The sequence below is a fragment of the Ranitomeya variabilis genome, chromosome 8, assembly GCF_051348905.1.
Source record: "Ranitomeya variabilis isolate aRanVar5 chromosome 8, aRanVar5.hap1, whole genome shotgun sequence".
Classification (NCBI taxonomy): Eukaryota; Metazoa; Chordata; class Amphibia; order Anura; family Dendrobatidae; genus Ranitomeya; species Ranitomeya variabilis.
The window spans coordinates 37104536-37127406 of NC_135239.1; the positions used below are offsets into that span (position 1 = coordinate 37104536).

At 41.7% G+C, this 22871-nt stretch overlaps 1 protein-coding gene across 3 annotated transcripts in view; it reads right to left on the reverse strand.

The window, feature by feature from the left end:
• KIAA0040 (KIAA0040 ortholog) overlaps positions 1–22871 on the reverse strand; it is a 57692-nt gene that overhangs the window by 14680 nt on the left and 20141 nt on the right. For 2 of the 3 annotated variants that reach the window (XM_077277678.1, XM_077277679.1), the window contains exon 2: positions 11309–11359. The exons of the other annotated variant lie outside the window; for it this stretch is intronic. The gene's annotated coding sequence lies outside the window, so the exon portion shown is untranslated. The remainder of the gene's footprint in view (positions 1–11308; positions 11360–22871) is intronic. 3 annotated transcript variants of the gene reach the window in all.

Sequence of the window (22871 nt, forward strand, 5' to 3'; positions counted from 1 at the left end):
TCTCTCCTAACTTCCTGCCTGACCCCCAGTTTACCCACTATGGTGGGGGAGTGGCCTAATGAATAGCACCCTTAGCTCCCCCCCGGAGGCCCAGCTGTGAAATGTATTGGTGTCTGTGATACCTGATCAGATGAACTCCTTCAGTGCCATCGGACGCACCATGGCTCCCCATAGTGGCGGAGCCACAGTACTGCAACGACCAGGACTCTGGGGCGCTGCATATCACTTACTGAAAGTAGGCTGGGATCCATCCAGGATGGTGGGCAGCTTCAACACCCACCCATGCAGGCAGGTGCAATGTATATGGATGGAACTATGTTGGCATGATTACTGTTTAGAGGGACATTTTCTACTGTGAGGGTGTGTTCTTTAATGTGTAGGGAGTATCAGTTATTTAGCATTAGAGTTTCATGGGCACCAAACATGCACAGTAGCATAAAGAGGGCACTATTGTGTGCCGCACAAAGGTGCTTTTTTTATTGTGTAGGGCCAAAGGTGGACACTATAATTTTTTGTCAGCAATTAGAGGCTACTATTACTATGTGTTGCACAAAGTAGGCAGTATTACTGTTTGGGACACTATCTTTGTGTTACTATTATTTTTAGGGCAGTATATGTATGATAGCAGGAGGGTGGGATGTTTATGCACAGGTTGGAGATGTGCCGGAAAAGTTAGTAGCAAAAATGTTTAGGCAAAGAAAAGATGAAAGTGTAACTGATTACACACCTCCCCAAGGCTGGGATGGCACATAACCTATGGCCAGAAAGGGACCACTTTAGAGAAGCATGTTTATCCCATGTTTGGGAATCTACATGTGAACATTTTGCAGGTTTGCAGGATGTATATGTACTAAACTAAGGCACACTGCATATTTTAACACAAGACTGTAGAAAGGCTGGGTAATTGCAAAAATCCTTACTGATGGTCACTATGTGGTATGCAAAACCTGCCCAATTGTGAGAACTGACTCTTACTTATCCTCTGCAGCAGAGAAAGATTATAGCTTTTCGAATGTTTTGCATTCAGTCATAATAGACTTTAAAGTTTTAAAGTGAATATGTATGATGTAATAAAAGGTCATAAATGAAAAACTCTGGTATCTGATCAATTTTCTAGAAAGCCGATAAAGAATATTAACCGGCTAACATCAACCCAGTGAGAAATAATTGCCTGCCTGTGTATTTTAATTGCCGTTCGATGGTAATGGTTATTTTATGGTATCAATGTAAAACAAGTCAGACTAGAGGTCTTTTTATTAGAATCTACCGATCAGCAGATAAAGACAGGCTGCAATTAGAAGGAGGAAAACTGCGCCTCACGCGACATGCATACTTGAAATGTCTTCTAGAAATTCCTCTACTTTATGAAGGAGGTAGAACATTAGCTTTCCTTAGATGCTTTGTACCTTAAAGGTTATATGCTATCACACTGATCCTTATAATTGAGGGCTCCTATTAGATGTCCTAATGTAGAGAAGCTAATGGTTACATCTTTATCCATTACCAGTGATGGACTGATGTGTGCTTGGTCCATCGGAGGAAATTATTACAGCGAGCACTTGGGCACTTTCAATTAAATTCTACACTAAACCGCTATTAAACTCAGGTCTCATCATTAACGGGGCTTTCCTTGTTTTCTTTATCTAATCTGTGTACTCACAAAAAAGAGACTTTTTCTATCTCTGCACCCGTGCTCATATTATAAGGGGGGGTCATAATAAGTGAAGAATAGCGCTCCTTTAAATTATCAGGATGTAAAGGCACAAGTGGATTGATGGACTTTAGATAATTGGCAGCTGAACATTTTTGCTCATCGAGAGGCACAAGTTCTTGAATGTTACAAACGGTGCATTAAATGCTCTTCAGTTGGACTTCACGCCGCTCATTCTCCCGCTGGCACATCTCTCATCAGTCCTCTACTCCAAGCTGTCACTGTCTACCATAGGCCTCACTTCTAATAGGGTCAAGGGCAGACATATCATTGGTGCAATCTGTGCAGCCGCACAGGGGCCGAAAGGGTAAGGGGGCCCATTTCTACCTCCAAAGTAAGTGGGATTGTTCATAATGATGACCTATTGTACTGCAAAGGACCCATATACTGTTCTTGCACATGGGCCCTTTTCTCTCTGTGTCCGCCAGTGACTAGGGTGTATTGACAGTGACACCGGTTTGGCAATCTACCCACTTACACACACAGTCGGCCTCCTCCTTTCGATTGCACTTACACAGAGATGATGATGTAGTGTCACAAATAGCCAGTAAGTGCTACGACCCCAATGAGGACACAATTTCAGTGCGAATATGCCATACAGTGCACAAACCGTGAGAGAGGAGGAAAGCCGCGTATGACATGCAGCACTGAACAATTATCCTATCTGTATAGATTGAACGTTGGTCCTCAAATAGTTTACTCTGTGTGAATCAACTCATAAGTTATTTCTATCATCAATGATTGGGCTGCATATCAACTTCAAATGAGGTTCCCATTTCCTGGACTCTGATATTGTGTTAGACCCTTGTCCCTGCCCCCCAGGATCTTCTTATAGGCCAGTACCACCCTATTCATTAATAAACCTTTTGAGCGCAATCTACACTAAAGATAATGTCCACCCCCCCCCCCCCGCCTCACCCACATACATAAATTAACTTTAAACAGTAAGTGATATAGTTCAATTGCTCCAAGTGTCGAATCTGCTAGTAGAGGATCCGGTAAGCGGTTCTGGCAGCTTCGCTTCCGGTCCTGTGCTTGATGCCAAGTGGCGCTTCCTGTGATGGCCTTAGACCGGAACATTGTGTGAAGAGGTCTGACTGCTCATTTTAATAGCTAAGCCAACCCCCCACTCTGTTTAATCATTGCCTATAGCAAAAAAGGAGCTGGCTGATCTACGGGAATAAGTGTCATATGATGACACAGAAAACACTGAAAGTGCAACCACAGACCAGAGCAGGGAGGGGCAACAGGCGTAATAGAAGTCAAGTTCTAAGTCACTTTTTATTTTTTATCAGATAATTTATGTCTATTTTTTTCTGGCTGGACAACCCCTTTAATTACTATGTTGTATGCTTTTCTTTTTTTAAATAATGGGAATCATAGGATGCAGTATGTTACCTCTACCTTTGCACCCTATGTAATTAAAAGTCTACGTGGAAATGTGCCCATAGATTTTCCTTCCTATTTATTTTACTTACTCAATTATATAGCGCCATAATATTCTGCAGCACTTTACAGACATCATCATCACTGTCCCCATTGGGGCTCACAACCTACATTCCCTATCAGTATGTCTTTGGAGTGTGGGAGGAAACTGGAGAACCTGGAGGAAACCCACACAAACACGGGGAGAACATACAATCCCCTTGCAGATGTAGTTGGTGGGATTTGAACCCAGGACTCCAGCGCTGCAAAGCTGTAGTGCTAACCACTGGGCCATTGCGCTGCACCAAAATATTAGAGATTCTTATAGTGTGTAAGGATATCACTCAACCCATACAATATTTTTAATTTCTATATCTAACCTCAGGAACAGTCTGCATTATGTTTCTTTATTCCTTGATTATATTGTAGGAGCCAAAACTATAGAAAAAGCTACACGTCTTTGCTTTGGATTTCGAGCCACCTCGATCTTGGGTTACCTGCTTTTTCTGCCTCATCCATCACTAGAAGTTAGTAGAGGAATATTACCACTTCTTTTGCCCCTTCATGGCTGGAATTGTTTCTTCTCTTTTTCCAGTGTAATCCAATCATAGATGGATAGTCATAGACTTGAAGGATGCTGCTCTACGTATGAATAGTGGTCAGAGCAGTGGAACGATTATCACACATTTACCTTCCTCTACATGTATTGTAAAGTTATCTGTGACCCTGCAAAGAACTTATGTAAGAAATATGAAAAGTGAATGCTCTGTGGCATCATTAAAGCATAATTCCTTTAAATGAAGTTTAAGTGTATTTATTTTTAATAAATTTCCCCTACTTTCTTTTGCCTCAGGCATCGGATCGTGTACCATGAGTATTGGTAGTGACTACTTTATTAATCACTATCATGAAGTCTTATTACTATTCTAATATGTCTAAAATTGCCTACCATGTACTTTGCAAAATGTAGCTAGTCAAGGCGAGATGTAAAGGAGATACTAATTTTTCCCCAATGGCTTCCTAAAGTAATGTTTTATTTTAACCCCTTACCAACCTCCACCGTACTATTACTGCAGAGGTTGCATCTCTTCCATTGATGCGGGCTCTGGCGGTGAGCCCGCATCAAAGCTGGGACATGTCAGCTATTTTGAACAGCTGACATGTGCCCGCAATAGTGGAGGGTGGAATCGCGATCCAACCGCTGCTATTAACTAGTTAAATGCCACCTTGTGGTCGGCGCTCATAGCAATGCAGTAAATCTACTACATAGGAGCGATCTGAGCTTCTCTCCTATGTAGCAGAGCCGATCGAGTTGTGCCAGCTTCTAGCCTCCCATGGAGGCTATTGAAGCATGGCAAAAGTAAAAAAGAAATGTTTTAAAAAATAAGAAAAAAAAAAAAAAGTTTAAATCACCCCCCTTTCGCCCCATTCAAAATAAAACAATAAAAAAAAAAAATCAAACCTACACATTTGGTATCGCTGCGTTCAGAATCGCCCGGTCTATCAATAAAAAAAAGATTAACCTGATCGCTAAACGGCGTAGCAAGAAAAAAATTCAAAACGCCAGAATTACTTTTTTTGGTCACCACAACATTGCATTAAAATGCAATAATGGACGATCAAAAGAACGTAACTGCACCAAAATGGTATCATTAAAAATGTCAGCTTGACATGCAAAAAATAAGCCCTGACCCGACCCCAGATCACGAAAAATGGAAAGGTTACGGGTATCGGAAATTTGTGCAATTTTCTTTTTTTTTTTTTTTTAGCAAAGTTTGGAATTTTTTTTACCACTTAGATAAAACATAACCTAGACATGTTTGGTGTCTATGAACTCGTAATGACCTGGAGAATCATAGTTGCAGGTCAATTTTAGCATTTATTGAACCTAGAAAAAAGACAAACAAAAAACATGTGTGGGATTGCACTTTTTTTGAAATTTCACCGCACTTGGAATTTTTTTCCCGTTCTAGTACACGACATGGTAAACCAATGATGTCGTTCAAAAGTACAACTTGTCCCCTAAAAAATAAGCCCTCACATGGCCTTATTGACAGAAAAATAAAAAAGGTATGGCTCTGGGAAGGAGGGGAGCGAAAAACGAAAACGCAAAAATGGAAAAGGGCAAGGTCTTGAAGGGGTTAATACTGGTACTAATGGGTTGAACCATAATAATGAGGGCATCGAAAGCTTGACCTCACTCTCGGGGGTTGCAGGACACGAACAACTCTGCTGAACTATTCACACACTTTTTTTTAAAGGGGTTGTCTGGTGAAAACAAGTTATGCCATGGATAAGTGATAACTCATTGATTGGTGGGGATCCGACCACTAGGACCTGAACTGATCACCAGTGAGGAGAACTTTTATCGCCTGATAGCCACTCCATTAATTTCCTATGTTGCTCCTGAGTGCTGCACTTGACTCTTTCGGGCAGTCCCATAGGCAATCAATGGGGTGTAAGTAGGGTATCCAACCTGCCGCTCCATTTTGCAATGGGGACGAAAGTGCCCTGTTGGGCATAAAACTTCTCACACACCATTGGCAACCACTTTTTCCTTTTGTAGGCTTGTCTAATCAATACCGGTAATTCTTCAGGACCTACTGGAGCCATGGAAAGCATCATACACTCCCACTGTTCAGCCAATGTGGCCCATGCCCAATTTGCTTTTTATCCAATGGTTGCATCACAAGGGTGTTACGTCCACCTGGAAGACCTGGAGTTAGACAGTCACACTGGGTAATGAATCACAGGTCTTCTTTAGAGATTTGTGTGATTCATGTCCTATTTTAAATGGAGTTGGTTTCCATCGATGCTGAGAGGGTTAAGGACTCTTTCCATGCTAGCTGAGACCATACTGTCTTGTTGTTCTTAGCTGCAACTGTTTATCATTTACTCTCTCTACATATACTTGCTCTGGGCGGTTAGTCCCTGCTGGTGAAAGGTTTGTCTTCATGTACTGAGTGCTAAAGCTAAGTGGTTGAAGTGGAGTTGTAGAAGTAGTGATCTGTTTGCTGTAGTACATGTGTTTATCTCCTGGTCCCTGTTCCCATTTAGTTTTTTCCTCTCTGTCCTTATCCCCTCCCTATTGTTGGCTAGTGCTTTTGTATGATAGAGGTTTTCTGTTATCCATGTTTTGTCTTCATGTCTTGTTTTCATTACATTACATTTCTGTCCCATGCATCATGGGGTGAGTGAGGGGACAGATTAGGGTTTAACAAGAGCATCGCAAGGTCGGAGACTCAGGCCTCTCTACCTTCAAGAGTACCCCCAGGACAGGGATAGTTAGGGTGCAAGTTCCAGGGACAGTCTGAGGCCCCCTTCCCTTACCAAAAACCATCACAGCATGACAGGTTGTGACTGACACCTTAATTATTGCCCTCGATGAAATAATTGAGAGAAAACCAGGCTTAAAGAGGTTGTCCACCTTTGGGATAACTTTTTAGGGTTTCATTACAAATTTTGCACTATTTGGCTTTTACAAAAAAATTCAACTTCAAGGTGGTTTGGGGTCATAAATCAACTGAGAGGAGCTAAGAAAAAACACACGTAAAAAAGATTTATAGACATTCCTGTTAAACTGTCAGAACAATCCGTTTGCATCTTATTCCAGCACTCCCTTCAACAAAAATGGCGTACAAAATGTCAGTCTTAATGAACCAAGGCCCAAGTTCCAACACCTACTAATATTGTTGTTTTATTATATGTGCCCCGATCTTCGGATATTTCGTCCTATCCTATTTCCCGGTGATGAAGGAAGTCGAGCCGCACTGCTTTTGGAAGAAATGTCCTTATTTTTCTAATACTGTACAACCCCTTTAAGACTACTTTACTATAGAATCTATATTATTTTGGTCACATGTCCAAATTCTACAGCAGTTTCTGTCTATTTTTCAGTTTTGATAAATTTTCTATTCACAGGTGTACTGTGCATTAACAACAGAAATTGCACTGCAAACAGACTCCTTAAAGGGGCGCTCTGGGTTTGTAAACATGGCTGAAATAAAAGAAAGGGCTCTGACTTAGTAATGTGTTATGCATTAACGTTTATAAGGAAGGGAAGTATTTGTTGACAAAGCAATTGCCATATGTCTCCAATTAAGCTTATGTATCAAGAAGTTGAGATGCGGCAGCGTTGAACAGCTGGCACATAGCATGTATATATGAGTCAAGACGTTTAATGGGGTTTCATTTTCTTAGAGCTTAACTATCATCTTCTTGGTTCGGTATTAGCTAACTTTATTACTGATCTATATTGTATACATTGCAAACTGCATAATTAATATGAGCTAGATTTATGCTTAAAGTATAGCTAAACTTTCGTTTTTTTATATATATATGTCATTTTGTCCAGCATAGAAAGTTATGAAACTTTGCAAACGACTTTATTAGGGTATTTTTCTTAATTCCACAAAAGTGTATATAAGTGGCTTCCGAACCCCTGCTTTTCCCCAGTCTATTTGCCTGCCTTCAGCTGCATTGATATCATAACGTACTTATTTAGAGTACTGCTGCTGGCTCCTGATAATGTGATTGCAAAGTTCCATAACTTCCCATGGTAGATGAAATTATACAAAAATAAAAAAAATTAAATAAAAGTTTTGTTACTGTTGAAAGTCTTTTCTTACCTGTGAATTTCTTTAAAATAAACTGCCTTTCATGCATAAAAAAACAAACAGAAAATGTATACACTTTACCGATCCCTTGATGCTCTTCTTCCAACACTGCACAGTTCAATATCCACTTCATAAAAAGTTTATAGAGTAGAGATGATCAAAAACACTCCCGGGTCCAGCGGCCACTCCGGTAGTCCGTAGCCACCAGACCAGAGCACTGAAAACCTTTTCCTATGAAGGCATAACGTGATGGTAGAGGAACAATTTTACATGGTCATAGAACATGTTCATTACACAAGTTAATGAGTCACGTCCAAACTTTCTAAGATCCATGAAAATGCTGCAAACAGCAGCGCAGGAGAGATGACAGTGACCCATGATCATGAACAAAAAATAAAATAATTTGATGGAAGTATTAAAAAAAATAAAGAGGATAGACCGGATAGTGGGGGTGGGGTAGCTGATCATTTTGTGAAATGTGAATAAATGACAATTTTATTCTTATTAGGCTAGGGTCACAGGAGCGTATATTCTCTCATCGGTCTGATTATACTAATCACACTCTGATCAGAGTGTGATCCGATTTTCTTGGATGACCAGAATTAAAAAAAAAATCTCCATCTTCTTCATTCAGTCTGACTGTGAAAATCAGACCGCCCTTGAATGCTATCTGAGTGCAGCTTGATTTTTTCACGAGCCCATAGACATGAATGGCCGAGTGCAATCTGATAATTGGATGCAACTCATGCAGCTGCGATTTTTTCCTCCGATTGGAGGAGAAAATCAGACATGTGCATGACCCCATAAAATAACATGGGTATAGCATTCATCTGATTTTTACGGTCGTGTGCACGAGCACTCACTTATACAGCCCCCACTCAGGGCGGCTTCTGCCTTGGGGCGAGATGCAGAGATTTCCTTCCGGGGCAACAAAATGTAAATTAATAATATAAATGGACGGTTCGCGTATGAGAATTTCACTAGTGTCGGACTGGGGTGCCAGGGGTCCACCAGTAACCAACTCCAGGGCCCCAGTTTACAGCTACATGCAAATGTGACATTATCCTCAATCATTAATTTATATACAGTAACAATGAACTGGGTAGATTGTTACATGAATAAGATGCCGCCTCTGTCTGTACATAGTGATTAATGTATATTGTGCCAAGTACTGCTCATATGGGATGGTGGTGGCCCACCAGAGGATTCTCCTACTATCCTGTGGGCCAGTCCAAGCCTGATTGTTTCACTTTTTAGTAAGTTACAAAATCACTGAAACAGAAAGGGTTAAAGTAAATCTGATAAAATTTGCAGACAGCTGAATCAGGATTTCCCAATTGATGACGACAGTCCAGGAAAATGAGGACAGAGAGAGAAACACGAGCAAAGAAGATTAAAACTGAAACTACGTGATGATTTCCACCACCTCGGTGAGAACATTGTGTAAGTGGTCAGTGCAGTCAACTGGTAAATAGCAGCACCATGAATCACCGCCACAGCCCTGCCCAGGAATGTGCTCTCTACATCTGCATGTGTTACCAAGAAACAGCAACAATATTATACAGGAAAAAGGGACATTTTACGTATCTGCTGAGTCAATATGTTGTCTGTGCATCCAGGAATGGAAGAAACTACTCCATAAATTCCTGTTTGCTATATCTAGATGCTGTGGTATCAAAATAATGTGGCAATGACACAAAAAAAGGGTGAACTCATCCCAGTAAGTGATAGCACAGGATAGCCATTTATTTCTAGACCCTCACCATTCCCTAGCTTCCTTCTTGCCAGGGGGACGGTGCGTTCCTGCTTGATTGTCAGTTTGAACCAGTGCCGGCCGAATTGCGCCGCTGGCCAAAAATGTGCCCTCAGCAATGCAGCTTTTGCCCCTGCAGTATCAGACGAGCACAGTAAGGTTACATTCACAAGCACAGTATTTTGCATCAGTATTTGTCAGCCAAAACCAGGAGAGGAACAATCAGAAGAAAAGTATAATAGAGACATGTCACCACTTCTGTATTTATCACCCACTCCTGGTTTTGGCTTACAAATACTGAGGTAAAAAACTCACCAAATATTGAATGTGTGACCATGGCCTAGGAAAGATGCTGCTGACCAATTAGGCCATGTTCACACATTGACTATTTGGTGAGTTTTTTACCTCAGTATTTGTAGGTCACCACTTCTGTATTTATCACCCACTCCTGGTTTTGGCTTACAAATACTGAGGTAAAAACTCACCAAATATTGAATGTGTGACCATGGCCTAGGAAAGATGCTGCTGACCAATTAGGCCATGTTCACACGTTGACTATTTGGTGAGTTTTTTACCTCAGTATTTGTAGGTCACCACTTCTGTATTTATCATCCACTCCTGGTTTTGGCTTACAAATACTGAGGTAAAAAACTCACCAAATACTGAACGTGCAATCATGGCCTAACACTGAAGCTGGCGAGGATCATGCGCTAACGGCATACTCCAGCAATTGCCGCCACTTTCAGGGCAGTGCTTACAAACTCAATAGAGAAGAGCTTGTAAGCACTGTGCATGTTTGGTCATCACTCCTATAGGAATAACCCTTATTGGGGTTCCAATCATTGAGAACCCCACAGATCCTAAGAATGCAGTAGCACATTTTCAAAGATGCATCACCCCAAAGTTGTTTTTCCTGGTACAACGGCGCTCCTGAACATCTGGCTGTGCAAACATCTACTGGCGGTCTCATTCACTGCCCTATAAGAGGTGGCCAGAGACACCCCTGAGCAGAGGAAAAATTGTGATGGTGATGCAGCTCTGAAGCAGCACTGTAACCCCATCATTCCCAGGATTGGTGGGGGTCACAGAGGTTGGACCCCTGGTGACGGTATATACTAATGATCCACCATCACTGCCAAGATGCAAATGTCTTTTAAGGTTTAGCTGAATCGCAAGAATTATGGCTGCTGGGAAATCATTGATCCCGTCAAACTGGAACTCAACTACCGTACCCACCACTCAACAACTTTACTCCAAAATCGAACAATTATGCCATATAGAGGAATTAGCAGCAAGAGTCAATTATACCTCTGCTAACTTTCATAACATCTGGACGTCCTGGACCCAATTCAGGACACAGTCTTCCTTTTACTCTGCAGTATTGCCATAATTATTTAATCATTCCAAGGTGCTACTACAACTCCCCCCCCCCCCGTCTCTCCCCTTCCCCTCCTTTTCCTTGTACTCATTCCCCCACCCACTTTTACCTCCATCTTTCCTATCCGCTCTTTTCTACTCTGATGTTCAGGATATCTTTTTCAACAAAGTTGAAAGTATCTGTAAATCCAATGTTTACGGTAATTAAGTTTTTATATGATAGATATTAGACGTTTATTTTACCTGTAATACAATTGAGTACCTGCATTCTGTTACGGTTACTTTTTCTGAAGATGTATGTTATACGTCATTTTTTCAATAAAAAGAACATTGAAAGAAAGATGAATCGCAAGAAAGAGCGCCAATAACTTATATCTACAACCCCAGAATAATTATATACCATGATGGACCTTGTTTTTCGCTTACCTAGAAGTGACTACTTCAATATTCTCTGAGGCATAAGTGGGCCTTTTCCCCCTTGTGAAATAAGAAAAAAAATATATAATTAAAATTGGACATTGTGAAAAAATGCAAACATTATTGTTGGAAATTGTATTGTTTTAACACACGTTCTTTTATATTTTTGGAATCAGTACAAAAACATATCACAGGAAACTCTACAATCTGCAAAGTTTCAAAAGAAAAAAAGCAATAGGTGAGTGGGATTTCCATAAATTTCCATTTATTAACACAGCACACCTGGATACTGTACTAAGAATGCCAGAAAAGGGACCTGTGAGAATGCAAAATGTCAAACTTGTGTATACAGCATGAAAATATCTAAATATCTACCCATCTTTCTATCTACCTTTTATTGCCGTATGAGCGGAGAACTCAGGAGCCATTATAACTGAATGTGACGGGACTCAGGGACATTTATTACTGCATATGAGGGGACTTTTGGGCCATTAAAACTATATGTGAGGGGACTCTGGGGTCTTTATAACTGTATGTGAGGGGACTTTGGGGCCATTATAACTATATGTGAGTGGATTATGGGATCTTTATAACTGTATGTGAGGGAACTTTGGGGCCATTATAACTGAATGCGAGGGGACTTTGGGGCCATTGTAACTGAATGTGAGGGGACTCCGGGACCTTTATTACTGTATGTGAGGGGACTTTGAGGTCACTATAACTGTATGTATGGGGACTCAGAGACCTTTATTACTGCATGTGAGGGGACTTCTTGGCCATTATAACTAAATGTGAGGGTGACTCGGGTCTTTAGAACTGCATGTGAGGGGACTTTGAGGCCATTATAACTGTATGTGAGGGGACTCAGGGACCTTTATTACTGTATGTGAGGGGACTTTGGGGCCATTATAACTGTATGTGACGAGACCACCTGGGTTTTTTTTTATAACTGTATGTGAGGGGACTTTGAGGCCATTGTAACTGAATGTGAGGGGACTCCGGGACCTTTATTACTGTATGTGAGGGGACTTTGAGGTCACTATAACTGCATGTGTGGGGACTCAGAGACCTTTATTACTGCATGTGAGGGGACTTCTTGTCCATTATAACTAAATGTGAGGATGACTCGGGTCTTTAGAACTGCATGTGAGGGGACTTTGAGGCCATTATTACTGTATGTGAGGGGACTTTGGGGCCGTTATAACTGTATGTGAGGAGACCTGTTTTTTTTTTTTATAACTGTATGTGAGGGGACTTTGAGGCCATTATAACAGTATCTGAGGGGACTCGGATACCTTATTACTGTATGTGAGGGGACTTTGGTGGCTATTATAACTATATGTGAGGGGATTTTGGGATCTTTATAACTGTATGTGAGGGAACTTTGGGACCATTATAACTGAATGCGAGGGGACTTTGGGGCCATTGTAACTGAATGTGAGGGGACTCCGGGACCTTTATTACTGTATGTGAGGGGACTTTGAGGTCACTATAACTGTATGTGTGGGGACTCAGAGACCTTTATTACTGCATGTGAGGGGACTTCTTGGCCATTATAACTAAATGTGAGGGTGACTCAGGTCTTTAGAACTGCATGTGAGGGGACTTTGAGGCCATTATAACTGCATGTGAGGGGACTCAGGGACCTTTATTACTGTTTGTGAGGGGACTTTGGGGCCATTATAACTGTATGTGAGGAGACCTGTTTTTTTTTATAACTGAATGTGAGGGGACTTTGAGGCCATTATAACAGTATGTGAGGGGACTCAGATACCTTATTACTGTGTGAGCGGTAGCCAGGGCCGTAGTCATGGCCCTCACAGATGTCTGATTTAGCGCACCCTGGCCACTCGCATCACATACATAGAGTTGCACTGTCTCACTCGCCTGATTCTCAGAGGCCTCCCTTAGACGCAGGGACACTTCTTCACATAAAGAGACAGAGTCCAATTCCAACTTAAAAAGTAGAACTTTACTTGTTTCCAATTGCAGCACATGCACATCAGTTACAGAATCAACACAGAGTTCTGCGCAGTTTACTTCCTTCGCTTTCCCTGTGCTCTTCCCTATGTCCTTCAGTTTGTACCCAGTTCGTCCCATCTCAACCGGTACCGCAGCATCACTATATTCAGGAGTTCTCTTGTCTGTTTCGCATGAAACCAGACATGAGGGCATCTGCCCATGTAGAAAGCTGCCACATCTTGGAGCGACCTGCGCACTTATACTGCTGCACGTCTGGCCTACTGGCCCTGGATGGCTGGGCTCTTTGCTTGTAGTGTTACGGAGCTGACCGCCCTGACTGGGCTCTATGGCCCCTACTAAGTAGGAACAGGAAAATCCTCTTTCTTATACAAGGTTGACTCCTCCTATGTAAACTATATACACTGTTGTACCCCCATCTATTGTCCATCTTGAGGTACTGTACTTTTCCTATCTACACAACCTATAAATCTATGTACATAGCAGAATCAGAAACAGTATATATACATATAATTATATACAACAATAAATACATGGTTTAACAGCATTACAAGGCAGAAATATACATACAGTTAACCGGGATGTGTTTGGGACACAAGACCGTTTTTATGACCCCCTTACAACTGTATGTGAAGGGACTTTGGGGCCATTATAACTGTCTGTGAGGGGACTCAGATACCTTAATGCTGTATGTGAGGGGACTTTGGTGGCCATTATAACTGTATGTGAGGGGACTCAGAGACCATTGTTGCTGTATGTGAGGGGACTTTGGGTCCATTATAACTGTTTGTGGGAGGACACAGGGGTCTTTATAATACATATGTAGGAGTTCAGGGGGAAGTTATTACTGCACATAGGGGATTCAGGGGGCATCTGATAGATATCTATCTTTTCACAAATCTACTGTATCTATCTAGAAGAAAAAAAAGGGAACAGCACCGGATAAATGAATTCTGGGTGCAGGGCCCTCCAAACAAATATCCATTTGTATAAAGAACAAAAAAAAAGGAGGCAGCACTCCAATAAATAATGAAAAAAGTGGACTTTATTAGCCCGTATTGTGTGGCAATATTTCAACTGTGACCAGCCTTTCTTGAGAAAGAAATCCAATTGAAATTCCATGAAGTTCATGCAGTTTATTTTGATGTGTTTCCGAATCGGACAGGCGCCTTCTTCAGGAAAAAAAACACACAAATAGTACAGAAGTGTACATTGGGGTTTAAATATCTTTAAAAATCTGCACCAAGGAACCAAGAAACCCCCTCACCACCCCGAGAGTGTATGCAACCGTTTTTTTTATGTTAGTCTTGTCTTTGTTAATAATATTAACTGAACACTTTTGATCTGGTGAGAGGTCCTTTTTAAGAAGAATTTAATGTCTTCGCCAGGTTTCTCAGACACATTTTTGAACAAAAGCATTGTAATTATATGAAGAAGCACAACTATACACATGGGTTAAACCAGTCGTTCACTCCTATTTTATTAAAAATGTTTAAAAAAAATATATTGTTATTTTGTAAATAAAAAAAAATACTTACACTCACCTACTGATCCACCTTGACCAAGGCATTACTCTGGCAGACAAAAGATAGCTGGCAGGTAGCAATAGGAAAGAGAAGTGGGGGTGAGTAGACTTTTTTATTCTTTACTCTGCTTGGGTTTTTTTTAAGGTTAGCTGACACCTTTAACCCTTTCACGACATGCGCCGTACATGTACTGCGCATGCCGTGAATCCCCCTTTGATGTGCGCTCCGGCGCTGAGCCCACATCAAAGTCGCGACATGTCAGCTGTTTTGTACAGCGGACATGTGCGCGCAATAGCGGCGGGTGAAATCGCCATTCACCCGCCGCTATTAACCTGTTAAATGCCGCTGTCAAACGCAGACAGCGGCATTTAACTAAAGCTTCCGGCCGGGCGGCCGGAAAAGAGCGCATCGCCGACCCCTGTCACATGATCGGGGGTCGGCGATGTGTCAGGACAGTAACCATAGAGGTCCTTGAGACCTCTTTGGTTACTGATGCCGGCCTGCTGTGAGCGCCCCCTGTGGTCGGCGCTCACAGCACACCTGCATTTCAGCTACATAGCAGCGATCTGATGATCGCTGCTATGTAGCTGAGCCAATCGAGTTGTGCCAGCTTCTAGCCTCCCATGGAGGCTATTGAAGCATGGCACAGGTAAAAAAAAAATGTTTTTAAAAATATGAAAAAAATGTAAAAAACATAAAAGTTTAAATCACCCCCCTTTCGTCCCATCCTAAATAAAACAATAAAAAAAAATCAAACCTACACATATTTGGTATCGCCGCATTCAGAATCGCCCGATCTATCAATAAAAAAAAAGCATTAACCTGATCGCTAAACAGTGTAGCGAGAAAAAAATTCAAAACGCCAGAATTACGTTTTTTTGGTCGCCACGACATTGCATTAAAATGCAATAACGGGCGATCAAAAGAACGTATCTGCACAAAAGTGATATTATTAAAAACGTCATCTTGGCACGCAAAAAATAAGCCCTCAACCGACCCCAGATCACGAAAAATGGAGACGCTTCGAGTATCGGAAAATGGCACTTTTTTTTTTAATTTATTTATTTATTTTTTTTAAGCAAAGTTTTGAATTTTTTTTCACCACTTGGATAAAAAATAACCTAGACATATTAGGTGTCTATGAACTCGTAATGACCTAGAGAATCACAATGGCAGGTCAGTTTTAGCATGTAGTGAGCCTAGCAAAAAAGCCAAACAAAAAACAAGTGTGGGATTGCACTTTTTTTGCAATTTCACCGCACTTGGAATTTTTTTCCCGTTTTCTAGTAAAAGACATGGTAAAACCAATGGTGTCGTTCAAAAGTAGAACTCGTCCCGCAAAAAATAAGCCCTCATGTGGCCATATTGACGGAAAAATAAAAAAGTTATGGCTCTGTGAAGGAGGGGAGTGAAAAACGAAAACGCAAAAACGAAAAAGGGCCGGGACTTGAAGGGGTTAATAACTTTAATGTATTACAAAATTGCTGTTAAAAAATTCATTCATTTTACATATTGTGTTTTAGTTCTATCAATATACCAAAAATAACTAAGGCTGTATAGCTTTACTTGGTATGTATTGTTTAGGAACCTTATCTGTCACTTGATCTTTACATATGGGTGTGTAGGTGCGTGCACACAAGGAAAACAATCCTATTGCTATTTACCTAGCTGCTAGTTTGTGTCTCGTGTTGGTTTAGCTTATATTACATTGGCTGGATGTCAGCTTTTATCTGAAGATGTGTCTTGGCATTAAGTACACAGCTTCTCAAAGCAAAAACTGGTATTTAGACAAAGTTGGCTAAGACTATTGTGATATATATTGATAAAGGATATAATAAATGAGAAAACCTGACACAATCAAAAAGGGGTTGTCTGGGGTCATCTGTACAGAATCTTCATGATATTAGTTAGAGGGTAGAGCAGGTACGGAGCATCTCTAGCCCTGGAGGATTCGGCACATCCACAAATTACTCAGGCAGCTAATCGAGTTGTATCAGAATTGTGTAATTCCTCATCTCACCTGTGGTGGCGCTACAGGAAATCTGAAAACATTCTGAAATTCTGATGATCTCCCACACAAATGATAAAGTTTTGTAGAGTTTATCTACCAGGCAGGATCAAGGTTGATGAATGCCTCTTGGAAAAATATGGTAGTTGCATCCCCACCTCAGTAAGGGCAAGTTCTATGGAGCGCCCCCACGTGTAAGGGCAATGGGGTACTCGGTACCGGGTCTATCTCTCTCGGTTCTGGGAATGTCACGGTGGCCCGACCCGGTCCGTGGTCCTTCTGAGGGGCATCCACTTAAAGGTGTAGTTGTTTGTATGGTGTTTGTGACGCCACCTGTGGTATTCGGTCAGGGTGATCAACGCTGCTAGGGGTCCACTGGGGTGATGGAATGGCAGCTAGATGGTATACCTTCCCACAGGTGAAGTATGTCCCCAGGGCTTCCCAGTTGTATAGGTGTTGATGGTGAACGTTGTAAGGCGCAATGAATAACGAGGACACAAGATTGCAGTCTCTTTACCTTTTACTGAAGACTTCAGAGTCCACAGTCCAGAGTACCGTTCACAGGGCAGGCAGAGTCCGGCTGGTCCGAAGGCACATCCAGAGTTCCCTTATACAGGTGGAAATCAGTAGCCTTCCTACTAGTGCCTGTGTGTTGTAGTACCTCCCTGCTGAGCACCACGGGATAGTCCTCACAACTTTCGTGGATGTTTCTGATGTTTCTCTCTCTGTCCCCCAGATGACATGGATAGGACAACCCGTATGACGGGGTAGGCCTGGAGATATTTTATAGGGACCCTAGAGACGCCCCTCTCCCACAATTTGCCACCGTGTCTTCATAGGTATTAAGGTCGGGCAGCCAACTTGGAATCGACTGTCCTGCTGGTCTCTGAAGTAATGCGTAGAGCCTATTACTCCCTCGGTGTTCCGGCCACCGGCTACGCACCTCAGAAGGCTGCCGATCTTGGGGCAGAACTCCTCCCGGTATTATCTCCTTGTGCTGTGACTTCGTTTCTCACTCTCCACAATATACTTCCCTTAGTGTCCTTTCTTAGGATGCTGCCGCACGTGGGGCAGGCGCAGCTCCATGCCTTTCTGTCTCGTGCTAGACCTCTGTCAGGATCCCACCCCTGACAGGGATCCTCTGTCTGCAGCTCAGATGTTCCTCCTTCTCCCCCTGTCTGCCTGACAGGTCCTCTCTGGGTCTAACCCAGGCAGCTTCTGACTGACTTCCTATCCAACCCACCAGTTTTACCCGTGTGTGAGGAGTGGCCTAGTAAATAGTACCTTTGCTCACCCTGGTGGACTGGAGTGTGAAGTTTAGTGTGTGACTGTGATACCTGGTCAGGTGAACTCCTTTAGTACCATCAGACGTAACATCACTCCCCCTGGTGGAAGAGCGACATTACTGCAACGACCAGGAATCTGGGGCACTGCACCTACATTTGAGAAAAATGGTCCAGTTATGTTAATCACACTCTGATCAGAGCTCGAGCAGAGTGGGGACCATTTTTCTCGGATGTGGAGAATTAAAAAAAAACAGAAAAGTTTCTCCATCTTCTCCTCTCAGTTTGTACGTGAAAGTTGGAGCGCACTCGGATGCCATGTGAGTGCGGTCCAATATTTTCCATGAACCCAAAGACATGAATGGGTGAATGCCATCTTCGGTCTGTGAAAAGAATCGGACATGTGCACAGTCTCCGAAAATAAGATTGGTCCATGTGTGATCCGATGTTTTGACGGATCACACTCAGACTGAAACTACGGTCGTCTACACTGGCCCTATTAAAAGGGTCTTCTGGTCTGAGCATGAAGAAAGTGACTGCAGATAGCCAAATCCCCTACATTATCAGCTTGAGCGGTAATCAGATTGGCGAGATGAAGTCACGTGACTTTGAGAGGCTCGAAAGTCATCTGTCCGTGATGATTTAGTGAATCCTACATTGAACTGGGGGTTGGACACGATGACCCAAGAAGTCCCTTCTAACTCTACCATTCTTTGATTCTATGATTCTACGGGAGAAGCAGGAAAAGTTACGAGTTGGCAGTATGCAAATTGCATTATAACTGAGGGGAATCCTGACAGTGTGTACATTGCACGCTCTCAATGATTTAACAATCTTACATTCGAAACACTGCAGAGATTTGTGATTAGCCAGGAAAACCCCATTAATGAAAGGTCATGAAATTGTTGACTGAAAAAACCCTTTATTGATGATGCTTATTGTTTTCTTCACATTTCCTATTAGTTGCCAGACAATAATAAACTATACTTGGCGCTGAAGAATCCTCTGTGAAAGAAACCTCAATGCTTGTGGTGCAAGGTCATAATGAGTCTACAGCAGTGGTAAATTGTGTCTGTGAGCAGATATCTTATGGTTTTGTATGTTCTAGTAGACATGCCCAACCTTGGACACTAAATAGCATTCTTCTAAGAACTCGCCCTAAGACCTTGTTCCCACACACAATGTGATTTATAACATTTCAATAAGACATCTTGAGTCTGCTCAGTCTTCAAGGCCCATTTGGGACCCCAACCTCTACACCTCATACATTATGCTCCTGTCTCGATAGTACAAGTGGACGCATGGGAATTTCCTTTTGTCTAGAGGTCCTTTGTGAAATCAGAACTCTTCTCCTGCAGCATTCAAGGTTGCATTCTAATAATGATACGAGGAAAGACAGGTTTAGCTAATGTTAACCCAATGTGGTCAGGTAGCCTCACTCCAAAGATGTATGGTATATAGTGATGAGTGAACGTGCTCGGATAAGGCGTTATCGAAGCATGCTCGGGTGCTAACCGATTGTCTTCGGCGTGCTTGAAAAATATGTTCCAGTCCCCGCGGCTGCATGTCTCGCGGCTGTTCGAGAGTGTTTGTTAGGGAATTCCTGCATGTGTTGCAGCTGTCGCACAGCCACTGGGACTTGAACGTATTTTTCGATCACACCGAAGACACTCAGTAAGCACCCGAGCATGCTCCGATAACACCTTATCCGAGCACGTCTCCTCATCATCACTAATTAGTGTAACCTAGACTTCTTTGGTGACCCGAATCAAGATTTCCTTTCCAGCTTCATTAAAGAAATAGAAGAGTATTTTTTAATTCAGGATATTGCATCATTTGTCATTCCGTGCTTTAATGGGGGAATTTGTCTGCCTATCATGTGCATTGTCAGGAAATACAGGTAATTTTTACATATTCATTCATAGGCTGATAACCTTAATTGCATATGATACCCTTTGTACGGAAAACCCCGAGAACTGCAGATAACAGACGGCTTAGTCCTATTAATAGCAATAAAGGAAATAACCTTTTCCAAAACATGAAGTTTGCAGAAGACAGTCTGACATGCGTTACTGAGCAATTGAATATAAGTTACTATGTTATATTCTCTGCAGCAGATATATCTGATATAGCTGAACTGAAGCTATTGCCTCTAAACAGGTGGTTTTTGCAGACGTAATTAATTTCAATAATGAATATTATTTATTTTCGCAATTTATTATTATTTCATTCATTTGTAGTCATAGGGAGAAATGATTGCAACATTTCATTGCTGTCTCCTATGATTACTCAGGTCGGAGGCTGGATGCAAAACTTTTAGAAAAATGGCTGATTTTTAACATAAATAACAAACTGACGAACTGGATGGATGAAGCACGGATGAAAAAAGGGCCAATACAAGTCTATGGGTCGGTAAAAAACACTGATGGTAAAAACAAACACACTGATGAGATGCTGATGACACCGGCACCATTTCTTTGAAGGACGTGTTTAAACATGAAAAAAAAGGAAAATCCAGAAACCACAAAATTAATTAAAACATCATATTTATTTGTAGATTAAAACATAAAAAAGTAAAGTTTTAAAAATATGTTAGCGCAATGGTCAACGCGTTTCGAGCTACACTAGCTTTTAGTGATGATTAAGAGCTAGTGTAGCCTGAAACAAGTCTACCGTGGCGCTAACATGTTTTTAAGCTTTTCCAGTTTTTTTTTCACGTTTCACTTGCTCAGGAAACCAACCTAAAGCCTCCATGTATCGCACCCTCATTCCAGGCATTTGTCAACCCGGTGGGATGATGATTGCTTCATTAAACATGGACTTAGATAGCGGTTGACCAAATAAATGCCCAGGTTGGACAGGCGCTCCTGTGTTCTTGATAAGAGACTCCATAAATGGTAGCAGCTAATATGGAAAACAAAATGTTTGGACATTGGAAGTCCAACAAGTCGGATCCTGCTCTCCACCGACATCATCTGTCAGCCTCCGTACATATTAAACTGTCGACAGATCCAACCGATGTCGGCAAGTTTGGATGACTTTATTCTAATTTGTATGGTGGCTTCAACACTACACAGGGATCGTTTGTGTTCTGTATAAATGAAGACGCATAGATCTGCACTGGAGCTGTATACACGAAATAGTATTATATATTTATTTAGTATTTTTCACCAAGGTTGGATAAATTGGAACATTTTAATTGCTGAGTTGCTAACGCGTAAATAACCTTTACATGACTTCATAATAAAAACATACAATATAATAGGTGAATAATAATAAAGGTTTAGGTTTCGTACGTTTTATATCAACCTGAGATGTAAAGTTTAGCAATTCAGGAAACTGACATAAAGCGACATCCTATGTGGTCCACCGCAACGCCCTGCTTAATGGTGGAGCCACGTGACACTGTGTGCCTCATTGCACATGATCATAAAGATAAAATGTCTTCATGTGCATGGCATGAATCTTACGCTTCAGAGAGATGTATATCTCAGGGCTAATGTCATCATTCTTTATAATGCGCTATGTATTTCATTGCTTCCCAGAGGCTTTACATTCTACAGAGAGAATCTCGATGATGCATCGGGTGACATTTAATGATGAAGAAATAAAGAGGAAATTTGTGAAAGAAAATGTAAACTATATATACAGTATATATATACAGACACACACACACACACATATATATATATATATATATATATATATATATATATAGTGAACAAAAAGGGAAATGTTTCGGATAAACAAATCTTCTCTTTGAGAAAGGAGGTCTGGACTTTGACTTGGCCATTCTAACACCTGGAAATGTTTATTTGTGAACCATTCCATTGTAGATTTTGCTTTATGTTTGGGATCATTGTCTTGTTGGAAGATAAATCTCTGTCCCAGTCTCAGGTCTTTTGCAGACTCCAACAGGTTTTCTTCAACAATGGTCCTGTATTTGGCTCCATCCATCTTCCCATCAATTTTAACCATCTTCCCTGTCCCTGCTGAAGAAAAGCAGGCCCAAACCATGATGCTGCCACCACCATGTTTGACAGTGGGGATGGTGTGTTCAGGGTGATGAGCTGTGTTGCCTTTACGCCGAACATATCATTTGGCATTGTTGCCAAAAAGGTCAATTTTGGTTTCATCTGACCAGAGCACCTTCTTCCACATGTTTGGTGTGTCTCCCAGGTGGCTTGTTGCAAACTTTAAATGACACTTTTTATGGATATCTTTGAGAAATGGCTTTCTTCTTGCCACTCTTCCATAAAGGCCAGATTTGTGCAGTGTGCGACTGATTGTTGTCCAATGGACAGACTGTCCCACCTCAGCTGTAGATCTCTGCAGTTCATCCAGAGTGATCATGGGCCTCTTGGCTGCATCTCTGATCAGTCTTCTCCTTGTTTTAGATGAAAGTTTAGAGGGACGGCTGGGTCTTGGTAGATTTGCAGTGGTATGATACTCCTTCCATTTCAATATGATCACTTGCACAGTGCTCCTTGGGATGTTTAAAGTTTTTGAAATCATTTTGTATCCAAATCCGGCTTTAAACTTCTCCACAACAGTATCACGGACCTGCCTGTTGTGTTCCTTGGTCTTCATGATGCTCTCTGTGCTTCAAACCGAACCCTGAGACTATCACAGAGCAGGTGCATTTATACGGAGACTTGATTACACACAGGTGGATTATATTTATCATCATTAGGCATTTAGGACAACATTGGATCATTCAGAGATCCACAATGAACTTCTGGAGTGAGTTTGCTGCACTGAAAGTAAAGGGGCCG